Source organism: Engystomops pustulosus, chromosome 6, assembly GCF_040894005.1.
Source record: "Engystomops pustulosus chromosome 6, aEngPut4.maternal, whole genome shotgun sequence".
NCBI lineage: Eukaryota > Metazoa > Chordata > Amphibia > Anura > Leptodactylidae > Engystomops > Engystomops pustulosus.
The window spans coordinates 109009787-109032679 of record NC_092416.1 but is presented as its reverse complement, the minus strand read 5'-3'; the positions used below and the strand labels follow the sequence as shown (position 1 = coordinate 109032679).

The following is a 22893-nucleotide window of genomic DNA, read 5'->3' as shown; positions in this document are numbered from 1 at the left end:
AGGGAGAGGATTTAACCCAATTCTACCCTGATTTCCTATAAATAAAAAACAATTCTATAGCGCTTTTGATCCCAGGTGGTCTTTCATTGGGTCACCACAGTTGATAAACCCATTAACATTACATTTGTTTAAGAGTTCTCTCTCTTTCTATTTACGATCCACTCTTTTCTCACGTATGACTAAATGGTATATGCTACCCATAATAATGTTTGGCCCAATTATGTTGTTATTCTAACTACTGTAATTATCTTTTAAGCTAATAGCAAAAAATACAAATAGATCACACTTAAATTTGCTGATAAACCCAATAATGGAGGCGTGTCTCAAAAAGGAAAAATTGAGAAAATTAGGATAATTTAGGGATATATGCACTACCACATTCAGTTATATAAAATAGAATCAATTTTATTTGCAATAGACTCAATATATAACTTATTCAAAATGACATATAGTATACCAACATTATATACACTAAAATCTGTGCTGAATACAACTGCTAAGGATGGTAATTTCAAGGTTTTAAATCAATTTATATGATACATATTTATACAGGATTCCTTGTTAAGTATTAAATATACAAAGGTATACAACAAAAACAGCATACTTATTCTGGATAGATGCTGACTGAAAAAGGACTAAGAAATGGCTAAAAAAAAAAAATCCACACCTCTACACAAAATCCACAGGCCACTTTAACATCTAACTCATAACCACTTCGCCAATTAAATGACTCCCTCTTCAAAATCCATGAACAAGAATGTCACTCCAACGATACATCACCAATCAATGAAATGACAGACTATACTTCACAAGCCTAAACCACCAAAACATCTTTTTTAGAGTGACCGTCAAATTAATTCCAATCATTCCCAACCCGACACCACACTCCATACTGTCATCCATCCCCAAATGAAGACGACGACCATACCCAAAAGGAAAAAAGAAAAAACAAGGACGAAGGGAAGGTAAAAAGCATAGAAGTAAACAAAAATTTTAATTTTGACCTGAACGGACATAGGGACAAAGAAGAAAAACAAATATCCAACAGTAGTATTCAACCCATCATCCTATACCCTGAAAGATGAACATAGGGCCCTTCTAAACAAAGGCCTATCCTTCTGCCCGACCACTAAACCAGACGATTTTACCCTATTTCTGGACCTATACACCTATGTTAGGAAACTAATACTGGAACGTAATTTTTCAAAAAAGAAAATAAATACAAAACCACCTGATAAAGATGAATTATCTCTATAAGTCACATATAAAGGAATGGATTTAACAAAACATTCAACCTTTTATCCTCTAAACAGCAGGGGCATCTTTCTAGAAACCTTCTAGAAGCCTTGAACACCCTAAAGAAAACTTCAGATCTGATTATACAGTCTGCAGATAAAAATGGTGGGATGCTACATGATAGAAGCGACCTTAAGGAAGTGTATGGAAAATACTCCATTTTGAAAAAAGATCCAACACGTGAAGACCGTAAAGAGCTAACAACATTAATAAAAATCAGATTACCAACAAAAAATACTGACGAATATTAATTCATATGGTTAGACAATCCACAGGTGGCATATTTCTACCACCTTCCAAAGATACATAAAAAGCTGACGGACCCCCCAGAAAGACCCAACATTTCAGGGATCAACTCCCTAATCTCCAATCTTTACCTTCCTACTTGAAGGATTTCACACAATTAATACAGGAAATAACCCCACTTGAATGGAAATCAAACTATCGCTTCTTTACCTTGGATGTAAGCGCACCCTAAGAAGAGAGCCAATCATAACAGTCAATCAAATAGAATTATTTCTGGAATATATACAATTTATTCACCTTTCAAGAAAAATACTACAAACAAGTAGGGGAGACAGCCATGCAGCCGAGCTGTGCAAACTTATATATGGGTTCCTTCTAAGCCACGTACATCTCTAGCGACACCACTTTTAAGAATCACATTGTGTTGTGTTGACTTGTTTCCAATATATGGCTTACAAACATGGAAAAATTGCACAAACCAAGAAAATTTCAAAGACCAATTCAAGAATTTAACGGACATTTTAAGCAGAAAGCTTAACCATACAAACTAATCGAAGAAGCCGCAGAAAGATCTAAACTAAGATTCAAACCTTCTTAAGCTACCATCAAGACCACAGATCACTTATAGAAGAAGCAGGAATCTTCATACCTCCCTAGCTCCAAGCAGACTAAAAGGGACGAGACAAGATAGACCCAAGAAAACGCGGACAATAGGCACTTTCAAATGTGGCTCAGACAGATGCCTCTGTTGCCTAAACTTAACCCATGGCAAAAAGGAAGTACAAAGCAATACAACACATGAACTATTCAAAATTAAAAGCCTGTTAAATACTTATAAGAATGCCTGTGCGGCTTACAGTACAGCGGCAGGACAATACAAACTTTACGGCAACAAAAAAATTAACACAATCCAACATTTGACTATTGAAATCACCCAATTGAAGAAATTCTGGAATACACACCAAATAGACTTAAGAGACTAAAAATCTGAGAATCCTATTGGATCTATAAATTCAAAAGCTTGACACCCTAAGTGAAGTGAAATGATAGAATCCATTAAATAACTCTCAATACAATTTGTTTATGTTCCAAATGCTCAGTCTTAACCCAACCCCTTATCTAATAACCCACCTGCCCCCACTCAGACACCCAAACATTATCTGCTGTTCCTCAACATAATTTAGCGCCCACCATATGGGTCCATATCCTCCAAACAAGGCCCCAAATAACAAAAAAAAACAAAAAAAAACAGTGATCTCATCTTCTGATACACATGCCTTCACAAACCAAAACATCTAGTAACATGAAGACAACTCAGCACCGTCATCATGAACAGCTCAGTCCGAGCCATCAGGTTTACAGAAGCTGGAACATATTACATTATAACACTTGGAATATATTAAAATACCTAGGAACATGTAGATTCTTCAATATCATCACTCTGAAAAGCTGAGTCTGAACCATCGCGTTTCATAAGCAGCAGCAATAGGTGTTCAGTGCATAATGAAGCCGGCAGACGGCAATCCTACACAGCGATCCCCTCGGACACGCTGCGCCTACCCAAGAGTTACAATGAAGCAGACAGCTCTTCAGAGCAGCCCCCTACAGTGCAGGCGCCAAGAGTAAGGAAGTGCCCACATCTTCTCCGACACACCATTTAAAAAACGCTGCATATGTCCACGCCGACACCAGCACTCAAGTTTTTTTTGTTTTTTTTTACCAGGGAATTTAAGGGGCCTGAATGATTCTAGTTAAGTCCATCTGAGTTTATAGCTCACTTAATCATTATTGAACTTGTTCATTTACTTAACTAATTTATTTACATGTTTATTATGGATTGCACAGCTAATGTATGAATAATGAATCAGTAATAACATTATACATACGAATCGTTGCTGCCATCTAGTGTTTATCACTAATAAGATTATACATACCATTTGCTGCCGCCATCTAGTGTCCAACAGAGGTAATTTATTGTATGTTTGTCAACTGTGTTTTTAACCTTATGTAACACCCCAATACCTTTGAGTATATGAAGTTTTATACTATGTTCTTAGATGTGATAAAGGAGGTAGTCCACCTGCGAAACGCGTCATCCGAACCAATAAAATATGTTTTTGAGCAACTTGGACCATTGCATGGACCATTTCCATACCATCCATCCACTATCCCACGGCATCGCCTGGTCAACATTTCCTGGCAATATCCATATCCAAACAAACCTAACGTGCCCCAGGCTGCGCACGTACAGTCGATCGTTAGGCAGCCCCCATAGGTTATAACTAGCTATGTGTCGCTTTTATTCCTGGATTATACCTGGATTTATTCAATATGGGACTCCCATCAGAAACAAAAAATGAAAACGCAAAAATATGCGATTAATACATTTGTTGGGTTGTTTCATATGTTATGTCACATGTATCACATGTATTATATAATAAATGTCACACAGGGGTTCTAATTGATCCCTGTTTTGTATAGATCACTAGATTTGTAATACAAATGGAATTAGTGAAAAAAATAAAAAACTAAATTATACATAACAGATGACCAAACAATTTTTTGTGCTGGGTAATCAGCCTGACAGGGACAGAGTGTTTCCCCACGTGTAATCTTGTTACAGAAACAAAAATAATTGCATTGCATAATTGCATAAAGATACATCTGGATTCTGCCCTAGACATTTTGGCTATCTGGTCCCCACATAGCCAAATAAACATTAATAATATTTCTAATGAGTTCTCCTATCCTGTGCTTAAAAGGTCTGCAGGTTCTGACGATATATTGTTTGCCACATGGGTATTGTGTTATATAGGGTATTGTGTTATATTGTCAGTCTTCCTTGAAAAATTTGTGGCTTGGCATCCTCTACATAATGCACACCTATAAAAAACCCTTTATGTCTAACCATGTTCGCAAAGGATGTCCTGTTTTGTTTTTATTATTAACCCCTTCCCACCGCAGCCTTTTTTCCTTTTTGCGTTTTCATTTTTAACTCCCCACCTACAATAACCTATAACGATTTGATTTTTCCATGTACAGAGCTGTGTATGGGCTTGTTTTCTGCGTAACAAATTGCACTTCAAAATGGTGATATTTAATATTCCGTGCCGTGTACTAGAAAGCGGGAAAAAAATTCCAAATCTAGTGAAATAACGCATTTGCACGGTTTTCTTGGATTTTATGGATTTCACTGTACGCCCCAAATGACATGTCTACTTTATTCTTTGGGTCAGTACGATTAACAAATTTGTATAGGTTTTATAATGTTTTCATACATTTACAAAAATTAAGACTCAGTGAAAAAACGTTATTATATTTTGATAGATCGGCCATTTTTGGACACGGCGATACCTAATGTGTTAATGATTTTTACTGTATTTATATCAGTTCTAGGGAAAGGGGGGTGATTTGAATATTTATTTATTATTTTAATTTATTTTTATTTTTACTATTTTTCTGACTCCCTAGGGCAGTGATGACGAACCTTTGACACGGGTGCCAGAGGAGCCCTTTCTGTGGGCACCCGGGCTGTCGCCTCAGGACAGTGTTCACCAGACAGAACTTGAACCGTCATGCAGTTGCAGACAACTTGAGATGCTGCTCTCAATGCTCTTTTAAGGTGACACATCCTTGACTGATTGGAACTGCAGGAAGAGTGAGAAGGTGTGAACATTATCTTTTGAAGTCCCCTTGCTGGCCCCATGATTCGAGAGACCCGGGAAAGATGCTACAATGATGTCTGAATTTGCCCTCCTGCATTCAACCGTATTGGTGTACTCAGGGGTCTGATACTTTTTATGTTGTGGAAGAACAGGGAGCAATAGGTTAAAGTTTAAATTGTCATGTTGGCACTTGATGGTAAATAAGTGGGTTTTGGTTGTAGTTTGGGCACCCGGTCTCTAAAAGGTTCGCCATCGCTGCCCTAGGGGAAGCACCCTAGGGAGTCAGAAAAATAGTAAAAATAAAAATTAAAAAAATAGGTTGTCTGATCGATCCTATCATATACTTCCATCTCTTCTCTTCCACAGGTATATATCTCTGATTGCTGAATCATTTTTCACCCATCTACTGTGTCTTTAAATCCAGTCTCACTCTCTGCAATGGTATATATCTCTGATTGCTGAATCATTTTTCACCCGTCTACTGTGTCTTTAAATCCAGTCTCACTCTCTGCAATGGTATATATCTCTGATTGCTGAATAATTTTTCACCCATCTACTGTGTCTTTAAATCCAGTCTCACTCTCTGCAATGGTATATATCTGTTAGTTGCCCTAGTATTGCATGTGTCTGTTTCTTTCTGTAACATTTGACCCTTTTCTGTCCTACCTGATTTAATGTTCATCTATGACCCTCAATGAGTTTGTTTTTCTCTGTTCAGAACTTGATCCACATGTGTTAAGTCTCCTAGATTTATTGTTTTATGAGCTAAATGAGGGCCTGGTCTCTTGTCTTCTCTGGGTATAAATTTAGTGATAGTATAGGATGCTTGCATTCCAGGTTGCTTGCATTCTTTGTTTGCTTAGCATAATATTCTGCTAAGTATAATAATATTCTGACAAGTATGAAACTGCAGTTTGACATTGCAGTTAGACAGGGCAGGAGACAGGTAAGACGGCAGAGAAAAATGAACAATTATGTTTGTCTCAAAATGTTTTCCATTTTCTCTCTGTTTGCTATGGTTGTTTTACTTGCCCACCGTCCATCTATTCCACCAGTACCAACTATCCATATAAATGCCTCCCTTCTTCACTCACCTTTCTTTACCACTCACACACTCTATACGTTATGTAACCATACTATCTTATCACAGTCTTCTGCTGTGAAGCAAGAAATAACTTCTTATAAATCTCTAAAGCATCTTTTGTCTCTTCTGTTTCTCCTTCTGCTTGCTGCAGGGGACATCTCTCCTAACCCAGGCCCACGTTCTGCTTATTTTAACACTTCACACAGAAACCCTGCTAACCTTATAAAGATTCAGTGTATCCCCTCTTCTCCTTCTCAACCCGTAACCCCTTTTAAATGTGCCCTATGGAACGCCCGCTCTGTATGTAATAAACTAGAATCAGTTCATGACCTCTTTCTTTCCAAGTCTTTTGACATGCTTGCCATTACGGATCCAGCAGGATGACTCTGCCTCCGTTGCAGCATTGTCTTATGGCGGTTTACATTTTTCGCACTGTTCCAGACCTGAGAATAGGCAGGGAGACGGGGTAGGCATACTCCTCTCTCCACAATGCACTTTCCAGGTCATTCCTCCTGTACCCTCTCTTACTTCCCCAACTTTTGAGGTCCACACCCTTAGACTTTTCCGCCCATTCTCTCTTCGTGTGGCTGTAGTATAACGTCCTCCTGGCTCACCCTATCAGTTTCTTGACCACTTTGCCTCTTGGCTCTCTCACTTTCTATCCTGTGACATTCCAACCATCATCATGGGAGACTTCAACATCCCTGTTAACACTCCCATTTCCCCTCCTGCCTCTCAGCTCTTAGCACTAACTACTTCTCTCAGTCTTTCACAACTCTGCGTTTCCCCCACTCATAGTGAGGGAAACATCCTCGATTTGGTCTCCCGACCATCTTCAATATCTGATTTTAACAATTCCTCCTTTCCACTTTCAGACCATAATCTCCTTTCTTTTACTTTCAATAATCCTTCTCATTCTCAGAATCCTTCCACTCATCATTCATACCGGAACCCACGTGCAATAGATACTCATCAACTCACAGAAAACTTACAGTCTGCACTATCCCCCATCTCCTCTCTCACCTGTCCAAACCTAGCTACTAACCACTATAATAACACTGTCAGAAGTGCGCTAGATGAGATGGCACCGCTCACTATCCGAAATTTTCAACACACACGCAGGCAACCTTGGCACACTGCACAAACTCGTTTCCTTCGGTAGTGCTCCAGGATTGCTGAACTTCTGTGGAGAAAATCGCGCACATCTGCAGACTTTCTTCACTTCAAATTTATGCTAAAAACTTATAACTCTGCCCTTCACCTTGCTAAACAGGTCTATTTTACTAATCTCATATCCTCTCTCTCTAACAACCCCAAAAGGCTCTTTGATACCCTTCACTCCTTACTAACACCAAAGGTGCAGCCACCTGTCACAGACCTTGGGGCTGAAGATCTGGCCACCTACTTTAAGGATAAAATTGATTGTATACGCCAGGAAATAATTGCTCAATCCACTTACCCCTCCAATCACCTTCCCTCCCATACCTTATCTTGTTCACTCTCTTCCTTTGAGCCAGTCACAGAGGAAGTAGTGTCTAGGCTCCTTTCCTCTGCTCGCCCCACTACCTGCATCAGTGACCCCATCCCCTCACATCTGGTACAGTCTCTCTCCCCAGCAGTCACTTTTCACCTAACTAAAATTTTCAATCTCTCCCTCTCTTCTGGTGTTGTCCCCTCTTCTTTCAAGCATGCTATTGTTACCCCTTTACTAAAGAAACCTTCACTGGACCCATCCAGTGCTGCTAACTACCGACCAGTTTCTAACCTCCCTTTCATCTCCAAACTCCTGGAACGCTTGGTCTATTCTCGACTAACCCGCTATCTCTCTGCTAACTCCCTCCTTGACCCCCTACAATCTGGTTTCCGCTCTATGTATTCCACTGAAACAGCTCTGTCTAAAGTCTCCAATGATCTCCTCACTGCAAAATCCAAAGGTGACTATTCTCTCCTTATTCTCCTGGATCTATCGGCAGCGTTCGATACTGTGGACCACCAGCTCCTCCTCAGGATGCTTCACTCCATTGGCCTAAAGGACAACTCTCCATTTACTAATCCATCCTATGTCCTATCTCCCATCTGTTATCTGGCAAATAGCTGATATATACCAAGCTCCAGGCTTCTCTGCAGTCTTTTTCACCTAGGACCCTGTAAATAAGATGGCGGCTGATGGCTGCTTCAAGCAGCAACATCGTTGTTTAGTAAATTATTTACTAAATTATTTTATATTGTTCCCTTATAAAGAATGGCCGGACCATTATACAACCTCTTGTGTCACCCCCGCATCCTCATAGTCTGTAAGCTCTTGTGAGCAGGGCCCTGACTCCTATTGTTCCATATGACTGTTTGCTCTTTGTAATGTAATATAGTTGTATATGTCCCCTATGATTTGTAAAGCGCTACGGAATTTGATGGCGCTATATAAATAAAGATTATTATTATTATTATTATACTTCTGTATGGTAGTATATGAGGATTTTTCTCGTCATTCATTACAATGTGCTGATAGCTGAAGTCCTGAGGCTCTCATGGCGACGGATCGACGCTCCCTGATGATGTCATGGGGAGCAATGATCCTCGGCAAGATGGATTCAGTACTGGCACCCTTATCCGTTTTTCTCGAGAAAATTCTTACCCCTCTAGTCAAAAAGACCCCATCCTTCCTGTTGGACACTACACATTTTCTGGATTCCATAAAAACCCTCTCTCCCCTTCCACAATCTTCAATTCTAGTGACCTGGGATGTGTGTAGCTTATACACATCCATTACTCATGAAAAGGGCATTGATGCAGTAAGTAGACTCCTCGATCACAACCAAATAAGAAAACACAAGAAGGACATCGCCCTTGAATTTTTACACCTAATCCGCTCTAACAATTTTTTTCTTTTTGGGGATAAATTTTACATTCAAATTCAGGGAATGGCCATGGGGTCCAATGTAGCCCCTCCATACGCCAACACATATATGGCCTTTTTCGAAAACGATTACGTGTACAATAATGAGATTTTTCAACAATCTTCCCTTTATTGGTGAAGATACATCGACGATGTGTTCTGCGTATGGAGGGGCTCATTGGACTCCCTACTTTGTTTTCACAACTACCTAAACTCCATCACACCAGAATTGCAGTTTACCCTTCACTATGACACTCAAAAAATGAACTTCTTAGACACATTGATCATCCAGGACTCCCAAGGTTTCAGCTCTGTTGACATCTACACGAAACCTACCGACAGAAACACACTGCTGCATTTCCAAAGTTCCCACCCCCCGCAAACTAAGAAATCACTACCTATATCCCAATTTAATAGAGTGGACAGGATAATCTGTGATCCACTGAAGAAAAAAGAAAGATTAACTGAAATGTCAACTAAGTTCAAGAAAAGGGGTTATCCCACCAATATCTTTACTGAGACTGTAACGAGACTTACAAGACTAACAATAAACCGAATGATAAACCAAAAAGAATAGCGTTCATTCATCAATACCATCCGACTTCCCCCCTCCTGACCAGACCCATCAAAAAACACTGGCCACTACTTAAACAAGCTTACCCTGACATACAAGAATTTCAAATTCCCCCTATGACCTGCTACAAACGCACTAAAAATTTGAGGGACAAACTAGTACGAGCAGATATAGGTAGCTTCCAAAAAAAGTCGAAACAAACCTTTCTATCTACCCCAAAGAAAGGCACCTTCCCGTGCCTTGACTGCAGCCAGTGTTCCGCTGTCATCCGTGGGGAATACTTTTGCCACCCCAGGACCGGTCAACGATACCCAATACAAGGATATTTTACGTGTACTTCACGTTTTGTGATCTATCTCCTTAAATGTCCATGTGGGCTCCTATACGTAGGAGAAACCATGAATCCCATAAAGGACAGAATCCGCAAACACAAATCCACGATACGGACCAATCAAACATTGCTACCGGTTCCTGCACACTTCGCAAAGCATCATCATCATCCCTCAACTACGCTTCCAGATCATCGAAGAAGTAGAAATTCCCCTCAGAGGTGGTAATAGGATACGCAACCGTGAGTCCTTCTGGATTCACACTCTACAAACGATTGAACCTATGGGTTTGAATAGAGCGTATGATCGTACCTTCTCCTGAATATTCTCTACAATGCCATTGTTTAATATGATGTCATATTGTAATAATGCCATGTATCTAAACCTATATTGTTTTCCTTCTTTTCCAGAAAAAATAGCATCATAGAAACTGAATCGTTCCTCTTTTCTTCTTTCCCCCCAAGGATGGTAAAACCACACATAGTATACCTAAGTTTATATTCAGTGTATTTTTCTACATCCCACATCTCTATATTTGCCCGACATCTCTCCTATTGCATTTCTTGTATTGTATCTTCATTTTTTCATGCTCTTTACAAAATTCTCTACAATTTTTTACATTTCTTGAATGCGATGTACTAACATCTATGCCATGGTGCCATCCATGACACCACTACAAGAGCCATGCAGTCACATTCCTCTCAAGTAATTCTGACCATATTCTCATATACTATGTTACTAATTATACCTCTATACTTATTGACTACATGTCCGGAGCTTCTAGAGACACAGCACACCGCAATTAGTACCACTTCCGGTGCCGCGATGTGCCGGTCTCTCTCCTTGCCTTGGGCGTCCCGTCACCATGGCAACATCTGATGTCACTTCCGGTCCCGCGGTGACGTCCCTTCCGGTCATGCGCGGACCATACAACATGATGCCCAGACACTACATAAGCCGCTCCACGGCGCTACACAGGCACTGCCTCACCTTACCTCTATGTGACACAACTCAAGAATAAGTACATTTGGCTTATCTCCTCTTCCTATCTCAATTGTTCTCTCTTCCTCCATTTCAGTTACATCCTCTACCATCCCTTCTGACCTCTTACCTATATACCCTGCAACATACCAGACCCCTATCAGTTACTGCCTTTCTCCATTCTCATGCCAGCCTCACATTCTTCCAATGATCACATCTTCAAGAAACTTTTTGCTGCAAGTTTCTTATTAAGGCGTTATTTGTATATAATTGTAAATAGATTTCCCCTATCCCCCTTACCACATACCACAGCCTTATTCTTACCTTATATGTTCTTTCGCTCTAGGTCAGATCCTACTTGACAAAGGTCGTACTAATTAATTATGATCTGAAATAATTTGTCTCCTATAATTATATTTACCATGGTGAAGGCTTTGTGTAATGCGATATACTCACTGGAATAAAAAATAACTATTTGGAAAAGACTTAATACCGGTGTGTGCCATGTTCTTCATACAACCTCGGCAAGATGGCGACATCTCTTTTAAAACCGTTGGCAGCTTTGCTGGCAGCGATCAGCAGGCTAACACCCGCAAAGAATGATAAAGAATGTTACAGGCAGCTTTCAGACCAAAATGTATATAAAAGGTTAGAAAAAGACCCAACTGAATGATATAGAGCACAATTAACTGAACTTCTGGAGGAAGCTTTGAAATTAGGCATAGTTAATAAACTAGAATACGACTATATTTTCAGAGCATTTCATCCCAGTTTTCTCTTGTATCCCCAAGATACATAAAAATGCCACAGGACCTCCAGGGCGTCCCATAATTCAGGGATAGGATCTATTACTAGCAACTTATCACAATACATAGACCAATTTTTACAACCATTAGTCAAATCCCCTCCCAGCTATATTCACAATGGTACCCAGATTGTTGACATTTTAGAAAAACTGAACTGGAAGAAAGAATGGATTTTAGGAACACTTGATGTCGGTTCTTTATACACTTGCATAGATCATCAAAAAGGACTTACCACTGTAGAACACCACTTAGTCAGAAATTCAACCCTAGCAAGAACACAAATTAATGTCATTTAGGAAGGGATTACGTTAATTCTCACCCATAATTATTTTTGGTGGAATGGAGAATATTATTTACAATGTCTGGGTACATCCATGGTGACCAGGTTCGTGCCCAGCTATACCAACTCATTTATGGCTTCTTGGGAGGAGGTCACCATCAGGCCCAGGCTGGGCACAGATCTGGTCCTCTGTCAAAAGGTACATAGACAGCATCATCCTTGTTTGGGGGGGTTCAGAGGTTGAACTCAATGAAATCATTGCAAATCTGGATTCGGAAGAATTTGGCCTTAAATTTTCTAGGAAAATGTAGAATTCCTAGATTTTAAGGTAGAACCTGAGAAGAACGCATACTGTCACCTCCTGTATCCTCCTCCTCCTCATAGATTGTAAGCTCTTGTGACCATTGTACAAGCACTGTCACCTTTGTCCCCCTACTCCTCATAGATTGTAAGCTCTTGTGACCATTGTACAAGCATTGTCACCTACTGTGTCCCCCTCCTCCTCATAGATTGTAAGCTCTTATGACCATTGTACAAGCACTGTCACCTCCTGTGTCCCCCTCCTGCTCATAGATTATAAGCTCTTGTGACCATTGTACAAGCACTGTCACCTCCTGTGTCCCCCTCCTGCTCGTAGATTGTAAGCTCTTGTGACCATTGTAGAAGCATTGTCACCGCCTTTGTCCCCCTCCTCGTCATAGATTGTAAGCTCTTGTGACCATTGTACAAGCACTGTTACCTACTGTCTCCCCTCCTCCTCATAGATTGTAAGCTCTAGTAACCATTGTCACATATACTCATACCTATACAGCCCTGGTAACTCTTGAGACCCCGTGACTACGTGTCAGCATAATTCTATCTAAAGAGCCGTTTGAGAGCCATGTAAGAGCCAAAAGAGCCGGCTCACTCAAAAGAGACGTAATTCCCATCACTAATTCTGTCCCAACACTGGTTGGCTGCTGCTAGCCAAGCCCTAGCCAATCAGCGTTGGGAACAACACACTCCCCCCCCCCACCCCCCGACCATCAAGTGTTCTGTATAGAGCTGAATCTGACAGAACACTTGTAGTGTCGGCACGGGAGTCATCCTTCAGCACCAGATAACAGTGTCCCATTAAAATGTCTCCTAATAAAGTCTCCCCATTAATTCTCCCCACACAAAGTACACTATTAAAACTTCAAATGTCACACAATGACCCCTAATAAAAGTATCCAATACACAGTCCACTTAGGCTACATTCAAACAAACTTGTGCCTGCCGTACCGTAGCACGGCGCCGTTACTTTACTGTTTATTTAAATAAACTTTATTAAATATTTTGGCACACTATTTGGGGAAAAAAAAACTATTTTTCATATTTTTCCTCCTCTAAAACCTAGGTGGGTCTTAAGTACCGTATTTTTCTGTCTATAAGACAGTGCGTCTAATAGTCCAAAAACAATGAATTACTCTTACCGATAAAGTTGTTTCCTCAAGTCACGCCCTCCAAGGACAGATAACCTGAGCATAAAAAGAGGCTCCTCCTACTCCACCTCAGTTTGGTTACAGAGATTTTCATGGAAGAGCCATTTATACACATATTAATTCGGTATATATATATATATATATATATATATATATATATATATATATATATATATATATATATATATATATATATATATATATATATATATATATCTTCTTAACACCACACAAAAAAGTAACACCCGGGTGGGAATACCAGCTGCCGTCGTGACTTGAGGAAACAACATTACCGGTAAGAGTAATTCATTGTTTTCCCCTTCATCACGACAGCACCACCAGAGAAAATTGCAGAGAATTCACAAACAATTAGGGGGGGGATAATAGAGGATAAGACTTTTCTTCCAAATGAAAGAGAAGAAGAACCATCACATCCACCCTATAGTGTTTAAGGAAGATGTGAGGGGTAGACCAGGTGGCCGCCTGGCAAATTTGTTCCAGCGTAGCATCCCTACACTCGGCCCATGATGTAGCCAATGAACTAGTTGAACGAGCATGGATGCCGTCCGGGACAGGAACTTCTGAAATCTCATAGGCCATCTGAATAGTCACTTTAATCCATCTAGCGATGGTTGTGGAAGATGCTCTATTCCCCTTATTCTTTCCTGAAAAGAAAATGAACAAGCTATCTGACAATACTCCTAACATCAAGACAATGAAAAGCCCTCTCCTTCTCTGTCTTGGGGTTACTACAGAATGATGGAAGGATGATGTCCTGAGATCTATGGAAATCAGATACTACCTTAGGCAGGAACCCTGGTTCTGGTCTAAGGATAACCCTGTCATCCAAGACAATATGGATGTTTATGAGACAAAGCGGCCATTTCGCTTACTCTCCTGGCTGAGGTGATGGCTGTAAGAAAAACAGTCTTAAGTGTGAGAAGCTTTATAGAAATACTTTCTAATGGCTTAAACGGAGGGCCTGACAAAACCTTGAGAACCATAGATAAATCCCAGGGAGGTAACTTACTCCTAATTGTGGGCCGAATTCTACCGGCTGCCCTAATAAATCTGGAAATCCATGGATGTCTGGCTAACTCCTGATAAGGCTCCTAAGGCCGATACTTGAACCTTAAGAGTAGCTGTCTTGACACCCTTTTCTAGGCCTTTCTGCAGGAACTCAAGGATCTGACTAACATTGGGCTGAGCCAACCGCTCTGGGTCCTGACCAGAAAAAGAAAAGTAAGCCTTCCAAATTCTATGATAGATCTTATACGTTACTGGTTTCCTACTCTTCTGTAGAGTGGAAATAACCTCACGAGACAAACCTTGCTTTTGGAGAATCATGCCGTAAGATGCAGGGCTTTTATCTCTGGATGGAGGATTGGACCCTGTGACGACAAATTCCTGGATTCCGGAAGCACCCAGGGATCGGCTATTGACAGCTCCCTTAGACTTGAGAACCATGCCCGACGAGGCCAAAAGGGAGTGGTCAATATCACCTTTGCCCTGTCCTGTCTTATCTTCCTGATAGTCCTGGGCAGGAGAATCATGGGAGGAAAGGCATAAAGAAGACGACTGTCCCACTTTTGAGAAAAAGCGTCCACAGCTAAAGGAAGGTCTGCCCCTGTTGAGGGAAAAAAAATCTTTCCACCTTACGATTTCTCCTTGTGGCAAAAAGATCTATCAATGGCATCCCCCAAAGCATGACTATCTTCCGAAATACTGACTGACTCAGTTCCCATTCCCCTTGATATAGGGTCTCTCGACTTAAAAAATCTGCTGATACGTTTTCTACACCTCTTATATGAATCCCTTTTAGAGATGTAAAAAAGGTCTCTGCCAGAGTTAGGATCTGAGTGGCTATGAACATAAGACCTGAATTTCTTGTGCCGCCCTGTCTGTTGATATAGGAAACAGTTGTAGTGTTGTCCGAAATCACGGCCACCCCATGGCCCTGTAATAGAGGAAGTGCTTGCATCAGGGCTTTTAAGACTGCTAATAGCTCTTTTTTGTTTGATGACAGGTCCCTCTCCGCCATGTCCCAAGTACCCTGAAAAAAACTGATTTTCCATGTGAGCCCCCACCCCCACGGACTGGCATCCGTAGTGATTAGCCTGTCCTGACTGGGGTTCCAAGCAAGACCAACCTCTAGATTCCTTACGTTTAACCACCAATCTAGGGAGTTTAAAAGTTTTATGGGGAGGAGAACTTTTACTTCTAAGGAGGTCTGATCCCTGTCCCATTTTTCTAGAAGAAAATTCTGTAGGTCCCATAAATACAGCAATTAAATCCCTTTACTCCCACCTGTCGGCCCGAGTTTTCACAAATGGAATGCTTTCTACCGAATTTAGTTTAAAAAATGGCACGAGGCAGGGTTGCCCTCTATCACCTATATTTTTTATTCTCTCTATCGAGCCCTTAGCAGAACTTCTGAGATCGGACCCAAATTCGTCAGGTATAAAAGTGGGCCCAAATTAACATAAAATTGCCTTATTCGCAGATGACATCATCCTGATTTCTACAAACCCCTCCAAATCTCTTCCCTCCATATTCAACATCATTCAAGAATATGGAGTGGTGTCTTATTATAAAATGAATACATCTAAATCCCAGATCCTTCCAATAGCTATACCCTCCGACCAACTCCAATATCTTAAACAACGCTTCCCCTTAGACTGGCAATCAGCCTCAACCTCATACTTAGGGATTAAATTAACCTCTCCTACCTTAAAACTCTATGAATCCAACTTCCTTCCACTTATAGCTATTCCAATTCTCCAAAGCCATATTATCGTGGTGCGGCAGAGCAGCAGCATACAAAATGAGCATTCTACCAAGGTTCTAATACTTATTTAGAACAATACCAATAAGGCTACCTATGACCTTTTTCTCAACCGCCAATGCCCAACTAATGAAATTTATCTGGCAGAACAAGTATCACAGGATTGCGCTACATAGACTCACTAGACATAGAAAGGGTCTGGGTATCCCGGACTTAAATGACTATTTTATTTCTGCTTTTATGGACCAAGCGATTCACTGGTGGTGCAACTCTTAGATAAAGCCTGGGTAGTACTTTAAACTCAACAAAAACTTTCCACTTAGGAATAGGATGATTGCAACATTGCGGCATCTATCTCCTCCCCCTACATTATACACAGCAATATCCACCTCAGATTGGACGATAAATCATATAGTGTCCACAGTAAAAACAGACCATATCCCTCTAAGACTTGATCAAATTCCCTTGAACTTTTTTGAACAACAAATTCCAGGCATTAATCTTAATGCCTGGAGTAATAAAGATAGCAAGGGAACCTTCAAGATATTCTTTCAGAGGCTAAATTACTTCCATTCTCCGATTTGAAAGAGAAATTTGCCTTCGCATCGCAGGAAATGTTTTCATATCTAAGAATAAGGAATTTTTTTTTACAAACACAGAACCACAACCCGCGTTATTCCATTCCTTATTTAACTTATTTGCTGAAGGTATCAAAAAAAAAAAAAAAGGTACATCTACAATCTATAAACTAATAAACTCTAAGCATAAGCAAGAAAAAACACAGTATATAGTTAAATGGGAAGAGGAGCTGGGGAAATCCTTTGAGCTAACCCAGTGGTACAAATCATTCAAGCTCACACAATCTTTGTTCAGATGCACTAGCTACCAAGAGACAATTATTAAAACTATCATGAGATGGTATTTCTCGCCCACTACACTTGCTTCAATTTACCCCTCCTCATCCCCCCTATGCTGGAGAGGCTGTGGAGCCAGAGGTACAACCTAACGGACGTAAAACTGCCATTGGCAGAAAAGATACCCATATCCGGACAAAAAATTGTATGTCTTATCGTAAAACGTCACTTTTATTAAACGTCAAATTAAAAAGGAGAAAAGTGTGGGTAGAACCATTGCTGCAATTCGCTTTAAAGAGTGAAATTTTAAAAACACAGTAGAGTGGGCTCAATGGGACAATATGGGATATTCACTCCCTATTAGTGTATTGCATTAGCATATGCATGTAATCTGGGGTCTTTCGGACACAGTATGGCAAATGGGCAGAGTGTCAGACTCAGCTGGATTTATAGCATATGGGGTAGCTATGAGGTAGCTTGGTCTCAAGTGTGATGTCTAGGTATTCGCCTGACCTCAGTCCTCTCAAGGATAGTATTGTATAGGTTCAGATAGAAATCTCACTGATACCTATATATAGGAGTAAATGGACCAATTGCTACTATCCCCCTGTAGGTGTATATGGGTTGGTCATGTACAATGACCAGAGCCCTACACAGCAAGAGTCAGTGAGTAGATAACGTAGTGCTAGCCAAACTATTGATTGTATGCTATAAATTTGACCCAGAGCCTATCTGTACTGCTGATTAAAAGTAGATAACACAAAAATCCAGTCTGACACTGCCCATTTGCCATACTGTGTCCGAAAGACCCCAGATTACATGCATATGCTAATGCAATACACTAATAGGGAGTGAATATCCCATATTGTCCCATTGAGCCCACTCTACTGTGTTTTTAAAATTTCACTCTTTAAAGCGAATTGCAGCAATGGTTCTACCCACACTTTTCTACTTTTTAATTTAACGTTTAATAAAAGTGACGTTTTATGATAAGACATACAATTTTTTGTCCGGATATGGGTATCTTTTCTGCCAATGGCAGTTTTACGTCCGTTTGTGTAATAAACCCCCTGCCGTGACAATTGGTCCATTTTTTGTAATTCAATTAACTTTTTCTGGGAGTTAAATTTCTCCACATTAGGACCTAGGGATTCACCTGTCCCACTCTCTACATCTAGAGGAATATAAGAGTATAGGGTATACTCGAGTATCATTTAATAACTTATATACCCTTTTACCTCAACACTGTAAGCAATCCAGTCTTTACGCTTGTGTCCCATTCTGTATGTCTCACAGCCGGACATGGCCGGCTTTCTGTCACAGGTGATTAACCCTGAGAGTATCGCACAACAGGCCTCGCAGGTCTTCTCTACTGAGGACTTACCTCTTGATCAAAGTAACATTCATCTGGCCTTTAATGATCTTGGCAAGACCTATAAACAATTCATAAGAGCGAGCTGGGAAGTAGTCATCTTTGAAACATACCTGAGCCAGAAATTGGTATATAGGGGACTAAGAATACAGTTAACCCCTAATTCACACCAAGACGACCTTGAGTTCACCAGAGGCTGGCAGACTATATTAACCGAGAGCTCTCTACGCATGATCGAATATCTCTGCACCTACGAAAAGAACAATTTACGTAGACTGCAAGAAAAACTCCAAAAAAAAGTTCAGGCTATACAGGTGTTCCACCAGCATCCTGAATTTCTATCACTTGAAACCAAATTACAGAAACATATCGATACCCTAACTAGAGACATTAAAGAAAAGAAACATCAGAAATACCTGAGGGACAGGAGGGACTTTGAAACAGGTCAAATATACCTTCGTAAAAATACTCAGAGACATAATAAAAATCATAATCCCAAACCCCTTTATACAGACATATCCGAGTCTGAATTCTCAAGTACGGAAGAAACAGGATCAGCCAAATCCGTCTCACAAGGGGGTACTAAACGAAAGAACTACAGAAACCGTAAATCACCCCAATACAAGAGACCTACAGGGAGTCACAACACTTCAGCCCGTACTACAGTAGTGTCACCATGTCTAGAAATAAGTGCCTCCTCGACCTTGGGCACATATTCCTCCTCTTCTACCTCTGCAGTACCACCTACCAGCCAACACAATGTCGTGCACGCTACAACAGCACAATCCAAAAATCTGTCCACTTGCACAACTTTACCCTTGGCACAACTGCCATTACACAATACACAAACGTCCATAATACCGCACTTGACGACCACGTCCTTTCCGTCTCCTTTTTTAGGAGCACAAATCCCGGGTGTCCAACTCAGGGACAGGGAGAAATGGGGGTACAACGGGAAATAATGTCACTTGAAGCACCAAATCCCCCAAAGAATCTAGTTATGAACTTGTCTTCTAAGACATTCTCTCCACAAACACTTGCACTATTACAACGAGGTCTTACCTTCACTCCCACTCCTCTTAGCAACAAATTTTTGTGGATTAAAGACATTAACTTATTTGCCCGCAAGTTAGCACTACATAAGATGCACGTAGAGGAAGAATCTGATAAGAAAAAATTAAAGCAGAGGGTGCCCCAAGCACTTGAGGCACTCCTCACTTTAGAGGAAGAAAATATCTCAGGTCCTTCTAGGATCCAAGCCCCACTTACAGACATGAAACCCAGATCTAAACACACGCCGCCTTTTTCTAAATACCGCAATATAGAGACTTTTGTACAACTGGTCTCTAATGATATTGAGAAGCTTAAATTGGACAGTAAGCAACAATTTAAGAACCTAAGTGCCGAGGAAATCCAGGCACTGGAAGCCTTACAGGCGGATCCTGATATTATAGTGAAACCCTCTGATAAGGGGGGCAACACGGTTGTGATGGACACTAGGGACTATGTGGACATGGTTCAGATGCTACTCTCTGACAGACACACCTATGAGATTCTCCGCACTGACCCTACTTCCAAATATATCAATGAATTAGAGCAACTCCTAATGGAAGCCAAAAACGACTCTCTACTGAGTGATGATGAATACAAGGTTCTGCTCAACAAACGACCCACGGTAGCTACGTTTTATGCACTACCGAAAGTGCACAAAGGACGAATACCCAACCCAGGGAGGCCGATAGTCTCCGGATGTGATTGTTTGACCCAGCAATGCAGCGTCTATATAGACAAGCTGTTACAGCCCTTTGTGTGTGCTCTCCCCACGTATTTACAAGACACGAAAGATACCATCAAAAAGATACAGGATCTAACATTCACTCCTGGGGTCTTCATCGCCAGCCTGGATGTTGAATCCCTGTATAGCAACATTGCTCACCACTTAGGCCTAGAAGCGGTTGCCTACTTTCTTAATACGAAGGGAATACAATTTAGAGAACACAATCGTTTTTTGTTGAAGCTTTTAAACTTTGTGCTCACACACAATTATTTTTTGTTCAGGGGTTCCTTCTACCACCAAGTTAGAGGGACGGCAATGGGGGCGACTTGTGCGCCCTCATATGCCAACCTCTTTCTTGGATGGTGGGAGGATACCATCGTTTTCTCCGAGTCATGTACCAAATACACCCAACACATTGTGTACTGGGGAAGGTACATTGATGATGTGCTTATCTTTTGGGAAGGTGAAAGATGTCTCTTTGAGGAATTCGTTACTGTACTCAATAACAATAATATTGGCATGAAATTCACTTCGGAGATCAACGACACCCACATAAACTTTCTGGATCTATCTATCTACATCAATCCACAAGGACACCTCAGGACTGATATCTACCGCAAACCTACATCCACGAACAACTTGCTTCATTGGCATAGTTGGCATCCGCCATCCCTCAAAACCGGCATACCCATCGGCCAGTATCTAAGAGCGCGCAGAAACTGCTCTGACGAAGTATCCTTCAAGAAGGAATGCGACACCTTGTATCAGAGGTTCAGAAGCCGTGGATACCCTAAAAAATGCCTCTATAGGGCATATGCCAAAGCTAAACATACGGAGAGAAATACACTCTTCAAGGACAAACAAACAACAACAACCCACGCAACAAATTATCAGATGCATCGGCACATACGACGCGTATGCCGAGACGATCAAAAAGATCATGGGTAGATATTGGCCCATTCTCACAGCGGATCCAGACCTGAGCACTAGACTGAGTCATGGACCAACCGTTACCTATCGTCGAGGTCCCAACCTGCAAAATTTCCTCGTACACAGTCACTTTAGTGAAACTCCAACACCAATTCAAAAACCCATGAACATCACCTCTGGTTCTTTTCCCTGTGGTTCTTGTGCCTTCTGCTCGTTCATGCCCAGAACAAAATCATTTGTGAAACCGGCCAACGGTGATACTATCATAATCAAGCGGTTCCTGAACTGCAGAAGTACAGCAGTTGTTTACGTAGCACAATGTACTTGCCCACGTATCTATGTGGGTAAAACCATACAACAACTACGTAGGAGAATATCTAGTCATATTAGATCCATCACAACTAGCAAGGACACTCCCATTTCTAGACATATAAGATTACATCATGGAGGCAAGACAGATACTCTCAAATTCTGGGCTATCGATCAGGTCCAGTCTGGACCACGCCAAGGAAATATCGATCGAAAGCTCCTACAAATGGAAGGTAGATGGATTTACAGGTTGAGGTCTTTGAGCCCAAAAGGTTTGAACGAGGGATTCACCTTTTCCGCATATTTATAATAAATATACTCGAGTGTACACCATTCTTTACACTAATTCCACTCCAACACAGCAAGTAATACTGCATAAATACTTTTTGATTAGCTGTTGCTGCAGTGCTTTATCGAAATTAACTTACCCCCTTCCCTTCCTTTCCTCACTACTCCCCAACATATACTTACTAGAGATGAGCGAGTATACTCGTCCGAGCTTGATGCTCGTTCGAGTATTAAGGTACTCGGAACGGCTCGTTGCTCGGAACACAGTGAACACAGGATCATTTAAGTGAAAAACACAGTAAAGAACACAGTGAAGAATAGATTACAGATGTTCGGCACATCTGCTTACCTGTCGGAAGATACGCGCGGAACGGTGCGAACAAAATAGTATGTGAAGAACACATTGAAGAACACGGTGAGCAGCACGGAGACATCGGGGAGCAGCAGAACGGAGACATCGGGGAGCAGCAGAACGGAGACATCGGGGAGCAGCAGAACGGAGACATCGGGGAGCAGCAGAACGGAGACATCGGGGAGCAGCAGAACGGAGACATCGGGGAGCAGCAGAACGGAGACATCGGGGAGCAGCAGAACGGAGACATCGGGGAGCAGCAGAACGGAGACATCGGGGAGCAGCAGAACGGAGACATCGGGGAGCAGCAGAACGGAGACATAGGGGTGCAGCAGAACGGAGACATAGGGGAGCAGCAGAACGGAGACATGGGGAGGCAGCACGGAGACATGGGGCGGCAGCACGGAGACATGGGGCGGCAGCACGGAGAGATCGGGGAGACTTCAGTGAAAGAAATACAGCGGATCTCGGGACAGCGTATCTCCCGACAAGTAAGCAGATGTTCCGAACATCTGCAATCTATTCTTCACTGTGTTTTTCACTTAAATGATCCTGTGGTCACTGTTTTTATTCTATTCTTCACTGTTCTTCACATCTGCTAACTTGTCG

At 41.3% G+C, this 22893-nt stretch overlaps 1 protein-coding gene across 23 annotated transcripts in view; it reads right to left on the bottom strand.

Moving 5' to 3' along the window:
• ZMYND8 (zinc finger MYND-type containing 8) overlaps positions 1 to 22893 on the bottom strand; it is a 328826-nt gene that overhangs the window by 124966 nt on the left and 180967 nt on the right. The window lies entirely within an intron of this gene.